The sequence below is a fragment of the Portunus trituberculatus genome, chromosome 49 (genome assembly GCF_017591435.1).
Source record: "Portunus trituberculatus isolate SZX2019 chromosome 49, ASM1759143v1, whole genome shotgun sequence".
NCBI classification, from domain to species: Eukaryota; Metazoa; Arthropoda; class Malacostraca; order Decapoda; family Portunidae; genus Portunus; species Portunus trituberculatus.
This window is the reverse complement of record NC_059303.1, coordinates 18,888,209-18,898,208: the sequence shown is the minus strand read 5'-3', so window position 1 is coordinate 18,898,208 and position 10,000 is coordinate 18,888,209. Positions and strand designations below refer to the sequence as shown.

The window sequence follows — 10,000 nt, the reverse complement described above, 5'->3', positions numbered from 1 at the left end:
TTTTTTTATGACGTTTTCTATCTGTTTTCCATCATCTACTCTTTATCTTCCTTCTCTACATATAAGAGTTGCTTCGTTTTTATTTTCATGTAAGAGGAGCAATAAAAACGACTAAACTAAAATGCCTACATCGATGCCAGTTCTCGAGCAGGTCAGTATATCAAAGTACATCACTTCCCCACTAAAAACGTAATCTCTTACACACACACATCTTCATATACTTGCTATCTTTGTTCTTTTGTAAGTTCTGTTTCAGTTTATCACTTTCCCCCATGACAATGTTAATCTCTTTTACACTGATCTTTCTGTCACTAGCACGATTTCATTTCTTCACTTTCCACGATTCTTATCATCCTGTGCCATCTTCTATCCCTCCTGTGCCAGTCCTCATCCTCCTCCACGCCGGCAAACTCTTTTCTTCCTTCCTCTCTCTCACAATTTGAGTTCCGTGTCTCAAAATACCTCGCCACTAATTACTGTGCTGAGATTTTCTTTTATGAAGTGTGTGTGTGTGTGTGTGTGTGTGTGTGTGTGTGTGTGGCCTTCTTAGTCATGTCTTTATGCTCTAGTACCTAATCTTTAAAACATTCTTCCTTGTTTTTCCTTGTCCTCATCCACCTTTCCTTATCCTGTGCGCGCGCGTGTGTATTGTTCGTTTTCACTGTTGCCTGCTGGTCACCCAGCCAACCTTCTTCACTACCGAATAAGCTCAGAGTTCGTAGACCGATCTTCGGATAGGACTGAGACCACAACACACTCCACACACCGGGAAAGCGAGCCCATAACCCCTCGAATTATGTCCCGTACCTTCTTGCTGCTAGATGAACAGGGGCTACACATCAAGAGGCTTGCCCATTTGCCTCGCCGCGTCCGGGGCTCGAAACCAGGCTTTCTTGGTTATGAGCCGAGTGTGCTAACCACTACACTACGCGGTGTGTGTGTGTGTGTGTGTGTGTGTGTGTGTGTGTGTGTGTGTGGTTTTAATTAAGGCTTCACAAGTGGTGCCAGACCTTTGATTAGTAAGCGATCTCTTCACCTTCCTGCTCATCACTTGATAGCCGAAAGATGGACTGAGGCGACGGAGAAAGATTGTCTCTCTACAAAAGACCAGAGGTGTATTACCTTTTTCACAAGCTTATTGATTCAGTTAAGAGTGTGTTGCTGCACTTAGAGTATAGTATAAGTTTCAAGAAGTTCGTCCCATTCTCTTGACCAACGCTCTTGGATCTGCTCGGGAACTGGCATCTAGGTGGGCCTTTTGTTCAATAGTTTTTGTTACCCTTGATCGGATTTCCTCTCTTACATTAAAAACACGTTTGTCTCATTGCAGTGAAAACAAGAACGCGTGCATTTCCTTCACTTCCTTCAGCCTCGAAACACAGACCAGTGGAATTAGTTGTGGATTTATCTTCCTTTGTATTTACTTACTCTCCGATAAATAACACAAAACACTGATAATTCTCACACCACAGCTTCCTTTCGTTACTAAACCCCTTCAGTATTGGGACGCATTTTTACTATAAGTTTGGATATGATTAGACGGTTTTATTTACATAAGGAAGTGTTTATGGAGGTCAGAAGATGAATGGCCAGAATCTTCACTATTTTAATCCCCACTTAAGATTCTGAAGCTATATAAAATCATTGAATAGTAAGCAGAATGAATATGAAAACGCGTCATAAGACTGAAGGGATTAATGGCATCAAATCTCTTAAATGTAATATCAAAACCGTAAAGAAAATTCTAGTTCTCTTACATTTCCCTCACCGTGAGACACCAAAAGTTCTCTCAGGTGCCTCACAAAAGTTTCCCGCTGCGTGCTGCCTTCGTGTTGTTTGTGAAAAGAGATGAAATGAGAAAATGTGGAGGAAGACACGAATTAGTCTAAGTGTCAGCTGGGGATCACGTTCAAGAGGATGGATGAGGAGGAGGAGAATATGAATAAGAATGAAAATGAGAATCAGAGCGAGAATAGGCATTTAGGAAGAAGAGGATGAGGATGTCGAGGAGGTGGAGAATAATGATGAGCGTTGGAATGTTGGAATGAGAAAAGTAAAAGGAGGAGGATGAAGAGGAATAATATGAGAAGGAAAAAACAAGAAAAGAACGAGAAGAAAAGGAGAAAGAGTAGGAAAATGAGTAAAATAAAGAAAATAAGAAAAAAAACGAGAAGAAAAGGAGAAGTAGGAAAATTAGTAGAATAAAGAATAATAAGAACAGCATGAATAACAATAAGAATAAGAGGAAAGTGGAAGAGGAGTAAAAGAAGAATAGGAAGAAGAATATGAGGAAAAGCAGAGGGATAAGACAGATAATGAACAAGAATCTAGCTGAGACATTTTTATCATAAGCTGAACTTGGTTTGGCACGGCAGGAGTGTTGAAACTGTGACACAAGTCACACATTAATATGAAGAGAAAACGAAAATGTTGGCTGTCATTTTTTTTTAATATTGACATTGTTAGAAAAGGAAAGAAAAAATGACACTTGTTTTCACTTAGACTCTTCGTTAGACAGTTACGTTCATTGGCTGTTTATGAACACACACACACACACACACACACACACACACACACACACACACACACACACACACACACACACACCGCGTAGTGTAGTGGTTAGCACGCTCGACTCACAATCGAGAGGGCCGGGTTCGAGTCCCGGTGCGGCGAGGCAAATGGGCGCGGCTCTTAATGAGTGGCCCCTGTTCACCTAGCAGTAAATAGGTACGGGATGTAACTCGAGGGGTTGTGGCCTCGCTTTCCCGGTGTGTGGAGTGTGTTGTGGTCTCAGTCCTACCCGAAGATCGGTCTATGAGCTCTGAGCTCACTCCGTAACGGGAAGACTGGCTGGGTGACCAGCAGACGACCAAGGTGAATTACACACACACACACACACACACACACACACACACACACACACACACACGAATTAAGCTAACTGGAAACGTATCACGTTTATTCAGTGTTTGCTTTAGTCATCCTTCATTAGTGTGTGTGTGTGTGTGTGTGTGTGTGTGTGTGTGTGTGTGTGTGTGTATCATTGCCTCTTGATTACCTCATTAGTACACCTGCAATACAATAGAGAAGCAGGTAATTACGTAGTTAAATATTAGATACACACAAATTAATTAACGATAAAGATTTATTATTATTATTATTATTATTATTATTATTATTATTATTATTATTATTATTATTATTATTATTATTACAATTATTTAAAGCTTCATCCTTCTACGTTTTGTGATTGGTCTTTAGAGAGAGAGAGAGAGAGAGAGAGAGAGAGAGAGAGAGAGAGAGAGAGAGAGAGAGAGAGAGAGAGAGAGAGAGAGAGAGAGTGTGTGTGTGTGTGTGTGTGTGTGTGTGTGTGTGTGTGTGTGTGTGTGTGTGTGTGTGTGTGTGTGTGTGTGTGTGTGCGTGCGTGCGTGTGTGTTGTTCATTGTTCCGGAAATGTTCTTTTTTCATCTCTTTGTTCTTTTATTCCTTCTCTTTTTCTTTCTTTCTTTTTGTGCGACATCATTTTTTCTCCCTTTCTCTCTCTCTCTCTCTCTCTCTCTCTCTATCATATACGAGTGATCTGTGTGTGTGTGTGTGTGTGTGTGTGTGTGTGTGTGTGTGTGTGTGTGTGTGTGTGTGTGTGTGTGTATGGCAGGAAAGGAGTGATTGAGACGGCAAACCCCTGGGGACGAGAGAGAGAGAGAGAGAGAGAGAGAGAGAGAGAGAGAGAGAGAGCGTGTCCATGTTTGTTTCTTCAACCCTTCCAAAAAAAAAAAACGAAAAAACGAAAAAAAATATTGTTTCCAGACTACGACTTCTCTCTCTCTCTCTCTCTCTCTCTCTCTCTGTGTGTGTGTGTGTGTGTGTGTGTGTGTGTGTGTGTGTGTGTGTGTGTGTGTGTGTGTGTGTGTGTATGTCTGTCTCTCTCTGCGCCGAATTGCAATTACGCCGAACCCTCCAAAATCGATCCCCTCTTGGGCCTCTCCTCCCTCTCTCCTCTCCCTCCCTCTGTCCTCTCTCTCTCTCTCTCTCCTCTCCCTTTCCCTCTCCCTGTCCCTCTCCCTCTCTCTCTTCCAACACAACCTCCGCTGAATTGTGAGAGGCGAAACCTTTAAAGGCGCGAAACTGGGTCAGCAAGGATACTAGAGAGAGAGAGAGAGAGAGAGAGAGAGAGAGAGAGAGAGAGAGAGAGAGAGAGAGGGACAATGCTGCTAGGGAGAGTTATGAAGTGTTATGGGATTGTGAAAGTGTGTATGGGAGAGGGTGTGGTGGTGGTGGTGGTGGTGGTGATGATGATGATGATGATGATGATGGTGGTGGCGGTGGTGGTTGTGGTGGTGATATGCAGTTATATAAAGTAAAAAAAAATCCTCCTCCTCCTCATCATCATCACCACCGCCACCACCACCACCACCACCACCACCACCAGCACCACCGCCACCACCAGCAGCTCAACTTTCCCACTCATTCATAGTAAAAGCTTCCATTGGGCTATTTTGGGCTACCTGGTTGCCTCTAAAGCGGTACATTGGGCTACAAATACTAAAAACGGTCTCTCTTTAATCATTTCCAGGATTTTATGGGATACTTTGGGCTAATTTGTGTTGGTGTAACGTGGGGCGGTTTATGTTGGGCTATTTTTGTACTGAGCAGTGTTTTGGGCTATTTTGGGGAATGTTGCTGTGTTTTTCTATTCTATTCGTACGGTTAGGTTTGGGCGGTTTTTCTGGGGTTTGGTTAATTTTGTGGCTATTTAAAGGTTGTTCCAGTGGCGTGGTTTGTGTGTGGGAAGAGGAGGGGGAGGAGGAGGAGGAGGAGGAGGAGGAGGAGGAGGAGGAAGAAGAGAAGATAAAGAAGAAGAAGAAGAAGAGAAGAAGGAGGAGGACGAGGAGGAGGAGAGGGGGGAGGAGGAGAATAAGGACGAAGAGAAGAGAAGAAGAAGAAGAAGAAGAAGAGGAGGAGGAGGAGGAGGAGGAGGAGGAGGAGGAGGAGGAGGAGGAGGTGGAGGAGAAAATAAAAGTAGGAGACAGAGGAAAAGAAAAGAAAGGAAAAGAAAGGAAAAGAAACACCTTGGGAAATAGAAGACGATTAAGAAGAAGACGGAGATGAAGAAGTAGAAGAAGAAGAAGAAGAAGAAGAAGAAGAAGAAGAAGAAGAAGAAGAAGAAAGAAGAAAAAAGGAAGATAGTAATAGTAGGAGAAGGGAAGGAAAAAGAACTAATAAACTGCCAATAAAACAGGAAGAAGATGAAAAAGGAAGAAAGTAGGAATGAGGAGAATGAGGAAGAAGAAAAATAAAGAAGGAAAACGGAACTGTAAGACTAAGGAAGTGAGGAAATAGTAGATAGGAGGACGAAAAAAGATAAATAAGGAGGAGGAGGAGGAGGAGGAGGAGGAGGAGGAGGAGGAGGAGGAGGAGGAGGAGGAGGAGGAGGGATGATTGTGTGTGTTATAAAGTAATGGTAGATAATGGGGATGATGGGAACGTGAATTGTGATTTATAGTGAGGTATTGATGGGGTCTCTCTCTCTCTCTCTCTCTCTCTCTCTCTCTCTCTCTCTCTCTCAAACCCAATATTTTTCTATATTTTTTCCATCCAAGAATTTATATTGCAGATTTTTGAGGTTCTCTGTCTCTCTGTCTCTCTGTCTCTCTCTCTCTCTCTCTCTCTCTCTCTCTCTCTCTCTCTCTCTCTCTCTCTCTCTCTCCAGAAGCCACATGATACCAGGAAGGAATCTGCAATCATTTGATCCACTCCTGCCAACTCAACTTAGCTGTAGATTCGATCCTCGCTACAGGAAACACAGAGAGAGAAACACCAGAGCCAGCCAGTGTTCAGTGTCAGGCTGTAGTGCTCTCTCTCTCTCTCTCTCTCTCTCTCTCTCTCTCCCTGCGGTTTTATTAGTGTTAGTTTTCATTAGTGTTGTTTTCTTTTCTCTCATCTCTCTCTCTCTCTCTCTCTCTCTCTCTCTCTCATATTAGGTTTGTATGATATTAATTAACTGTGTGTGTGTGTGTGTGTGTGTGTGTGTGTGTGTGTGTGTGTGTGTGTGTGTGTGTGTGTGCAAGCGCGTGTGTGTTATCATTTCTCTTTGTGTTTCGCAAGCTGACACGCGTTCTCTCTCTCTCTCTCTCTCTCTCTCTCTCTCTCTCTCTCTCTCTCTCTCTCTCTCTCTCTCTCTCTCTCTTTCTCTGGTTTAATAGCTTTTCTTCTAATTTTTATTCTCTCTCTCTCTCTCTCTCTCTCTCTCTCTCTCTCTCTCTCTCTCTCTCTCTCTCTCTCTCTCTCTCTCTCTCTCTCTCTCTCTCTCTCTCTCTCTCTGACGTCATCAGTAGCCTCCATTTATCATTGAGAGAAGAGGCTTTCTATCTCTCTCTCTCTCTCTCTCTCTCTCTCTCTCTCTCTCTCTCTCTCTCTCTCTCTCTCTCTCTCTCTCTCATTCTTCATGTTCGCAGTACAAATACATTCCCTAGAGAGAGAGAGAGAGAGAGAGAGAGAGAGAGAGAGAGAGAGAGAGAGATGAAGTAATGGGGAAAGGAAAGAAATTGTGATAAGATGAGACGTAATGAAGGAGGAAGAGGAGGAGGAAAGAATGAGGCGAAGGAGGGAAGGAAAGAAAGAGAAGAAAGGAGATGATTGATGAATGAGTGGAGAAGAAGGGAAAAAGGAGGAGGAGGAATAAAATGTGGGAAGAAAACAAGAAAGAAAAGAAGAAGGGAGAGAGAGAGAGAGAGAGAGGAAGAATAGGATTAAAATGAGTAGATAAAGAGAGAGAAGAAGAAGAGAGGAAGAGAGAAATGAAGAGTGTGGAAAGGAAAAATGAGAAAATGAGAGGAGAAAGAATAAAAGAGAAAGAGAGAGAAAAATGTAGAGAGAGAGAATAAGGAGAAAGGAAAAGAAAATAAATAAATTGAGAGGAAAAGGGAAAGAATAGGATAGAGAAGGAGGGGAGAAGGAAGAAGGAGAGAATGAGGGGAAGAAAGAAAGAAAAGGAGGAGAAAAGGAAGAAAGGGAGAGAATGAGGGGAGAAGGAAGTGAGGGAGATAATGAGGGGAGAGGAGAGAATTGTTACGATCTCATCTCCCAAACTTCATCAATGCGAGGGTAATAAGACACATTTTCTCCTCTTTTCCCTCTTTTTCCCTCCCTCTCCCTCTCTCTTTTCTCTCCCTCCTCTCTATCTCTTTCTCATTTGCTCCTTATTCTCTTTCTTTCCTATTTTTCCTGTTTCTCTGATTTCCTGTTTTCCTTTCTTGTTTTCCACTCTTCTGTTTTTCCCCTTTTGTCTCTCTTCTTCTCTCTCTTTCTTTCTTTCTTTCTTTCTTTCTTTCTTTCTTTTCCATTTCTCTCTATTTACTCTCCTTCTTGTTTTTATATTTTCATTCTTCTCTTTCTATTTTTTTTTTCTTTTCTTTTTCTTTTCTTTTTTTTTTTTTCTTCCTCTCTCTCTCTCTCTCTCTCTCTCTCTCTCTCTCTCTCTCTCTCTCTCTCTCTCTCTCTCTCTCTCTCTCTCTCTCTCTCTCTCTCTCTCTCTAGTTCTCTCAACTCTCCTCCTCCTCCTCCTCCTCCTCCTCCTCCTCCTCCTCCTCCTCCTCCTCCTCCTCCTCCTCCTCCTCCTCCTCCTCCTCCTCCTCCTCCTCCTCCGCAAGAACTACAGTGTGACTTAAATAAACTGACACGCTGGGCAGAAAAATGGCAAATGAAATTCAATATAGAAAAGTGTAAAGTCCTACACATTGGAAGTAACAATGTACAAGCAAAATACGTAATGAGTAATGTAGTGCTGAGAATGAAAAAGATCTTGGTGTTGTGGTGTCTAAAGATCTCAAGCCGAGCAAACACTGCACAGAAGCAGTAAAGAATGCAAATAAATTAGTTGGGTTCATTGGAAGAACCTTTGAATTTAAATCAGAAAAAGTTATCCTTACTTTATATAACTCACTGGTGCGTCCTCAGCTTGAATATTGTGTGCAGTTCTGGCCACCATATTACAGAAAAGAATACAAAGGAATACAAAGGAAGACAAACAGCAACAGACCCTTAGGTCCTTACTAGGCTGTTTGTGAAAACTATCTACTAACTACCAGATAGGACAGCAAAGCAGAAGGCTCCTCCCCACCCACCCCTCCCTCCAGCCGAGGCTGGCAGGAAAAAAAGGCGAAACCATGTGATATTAAAAAATCACATGGAATTTTAGTAGAGAGTGAAAAGGAAATGTGTAATCTACGTGTGACTACTTGTGTTTGTGGTGTAAAGTGTTAACGCTTGGTAAATGTCATGTTGTGTGTGCATTGTGTACGTGGATGCACAGTGTGTATGTCGAATGGGTGGTGCGGCAGCCTTGCCTGGCGCTTTCTAGGGAGGCAGCAGTCAATCAGGCCCTCAGCTCCGTTCAATCCAGTGAGATAGACATTGAAAAACTGGAAAAGATCCAGCGTAGAGTGACAAGATGATTCCGAGATTGAGAAACAAGCCGTATGAGGAACGACTGGAAGCATTGAATTTATTCAGCTTAACAAAGCGCAGGATAAGAGGAGACCTAATCGAAGTTTTCAAAAATTTTCAGGGATACAACAACCTTGATGTCAATAAATATTTTACTATTGATCATTCCACCATAACAAGGAATAATGGATTTAAGATTACACCAAAACGCTTTAAAACCCACGAGGCAAAGCACTTTTTCTTTAATAGAATAGTTAACATTTGGAATAAGCTTCCTTCAGAAATAGTAAACAGTACTTCCATTGCATCATTCAAAAACAAAATTGATAAATATTTAAAGAATAACCCCCAACAAGCTCTCTTCTTGTCTGAATAATTAAACATTATATTAGTATGTCACTATATTAACTTTCTTATAGATAGATATGTAGAGTTCACCGTAGGGTGAATAATAGAATCTCCTTTCATCCTTTCCTGTGAAAATTCCATGTCAGTTTTTCCACACTGCATGGTACTTTTCCAAGCTATTTTCCATGCCAGCGAAAGCTGGAGGGAGTGGTGGGTGGGGAGGAGCCTTCTCCTGTACTGTCCTGTCTCTCTTATCTGTAGCCAGTTAGAAGTAGTTACCAAACAGCCTCGAAAGGACCAACAGGTCTGTTGCTGTTTGGCTCTCCTTTGTATTCCTTTGTATTCCTCCTCCTCCTCCTCCTCCTCCAAGTTCTCTCCAATCTTTTCCCTCCAGCCTCCATTTCTTTCCTCCCTTCCTTTCCTCTCATCCTCCTCCCACCAACTCTCTCTCTCTCTCTCTCTCTCTCTCTCTCTCTCTCTCTCTCTCTCTCGTATTTCTTCATTCCCTCCGCTCCTAATTTTTTTTCCTATCTCCTTTCCTCGTTTTCGCCCTCTTCACGTATTGAGGAGGAGGAGGAGGAGGAGGAGGAGGAGGAGGAGGAGGAGGAGGAGGAGGAGGAGGAGGACCCATCTAAAACCTCTTCCATTTTTCCTCACTCCCTCATTCTTTTCTGCCTTCCACTTTCGAGGAGGAGGAGGAGGAGGAGGAGGAGGAGGAGGAGGAGGAGGAGAAGGAGGAATATCCTACACTATGAGTCCTTACTGTTTCTCTCCTTCATTATGTTGTCCAGTCTATCCCTTGGGAGAAAGAGGAGGAGGAGGAGGAGGAGGAGGAGGAGGAGGAGGAGGTGGGAGAGGAGGAGGAGGAGGAGGAGGAGAGAGGAGGAGGAGGAGGAGGAGAGGAGGAGGAGGACTGAGACAAGGATAAAAGAATAAAGGATATTGTGTAGGATTCCTGAGAGAGAGAGAGAGAGAGAGAGAGAGAGAGAGAGAGAGAGAGAGAGAGAGAGAGAGAGAGAGAGAGAGAGAGAGAGAGAGAGAGAGTTTGGGTACGTAAGAAAGGCAATGAGAGTGACCTTGAAGTTTGTGTGTGTGTGTGTGTGTTTAATTATTTATATATATCTGGTTTCTTTGCTTCTATTTATCTTGTACTGACTCTCTCTTGCAGTAGTAGTAGTAGTAGTAGTAGTAGTAGTAGTAGTAG

The 10,000-nt window shown here is 42.8% G+C and overlaps 1 protein-coding gene across 5 annotated transcripts in view; it reads left to right on the top strand.

Moving 5' to 3' along the window:
• LOC123499216 (inactive phospholipase C-like protein 1) overlaps window positions 1-10,000 on the top strand; it is a 153,057-nt gene that overhangs the window by 25,495 nt on the left and 117,562 nt on the right. The window lies entirely within an intron of this gene.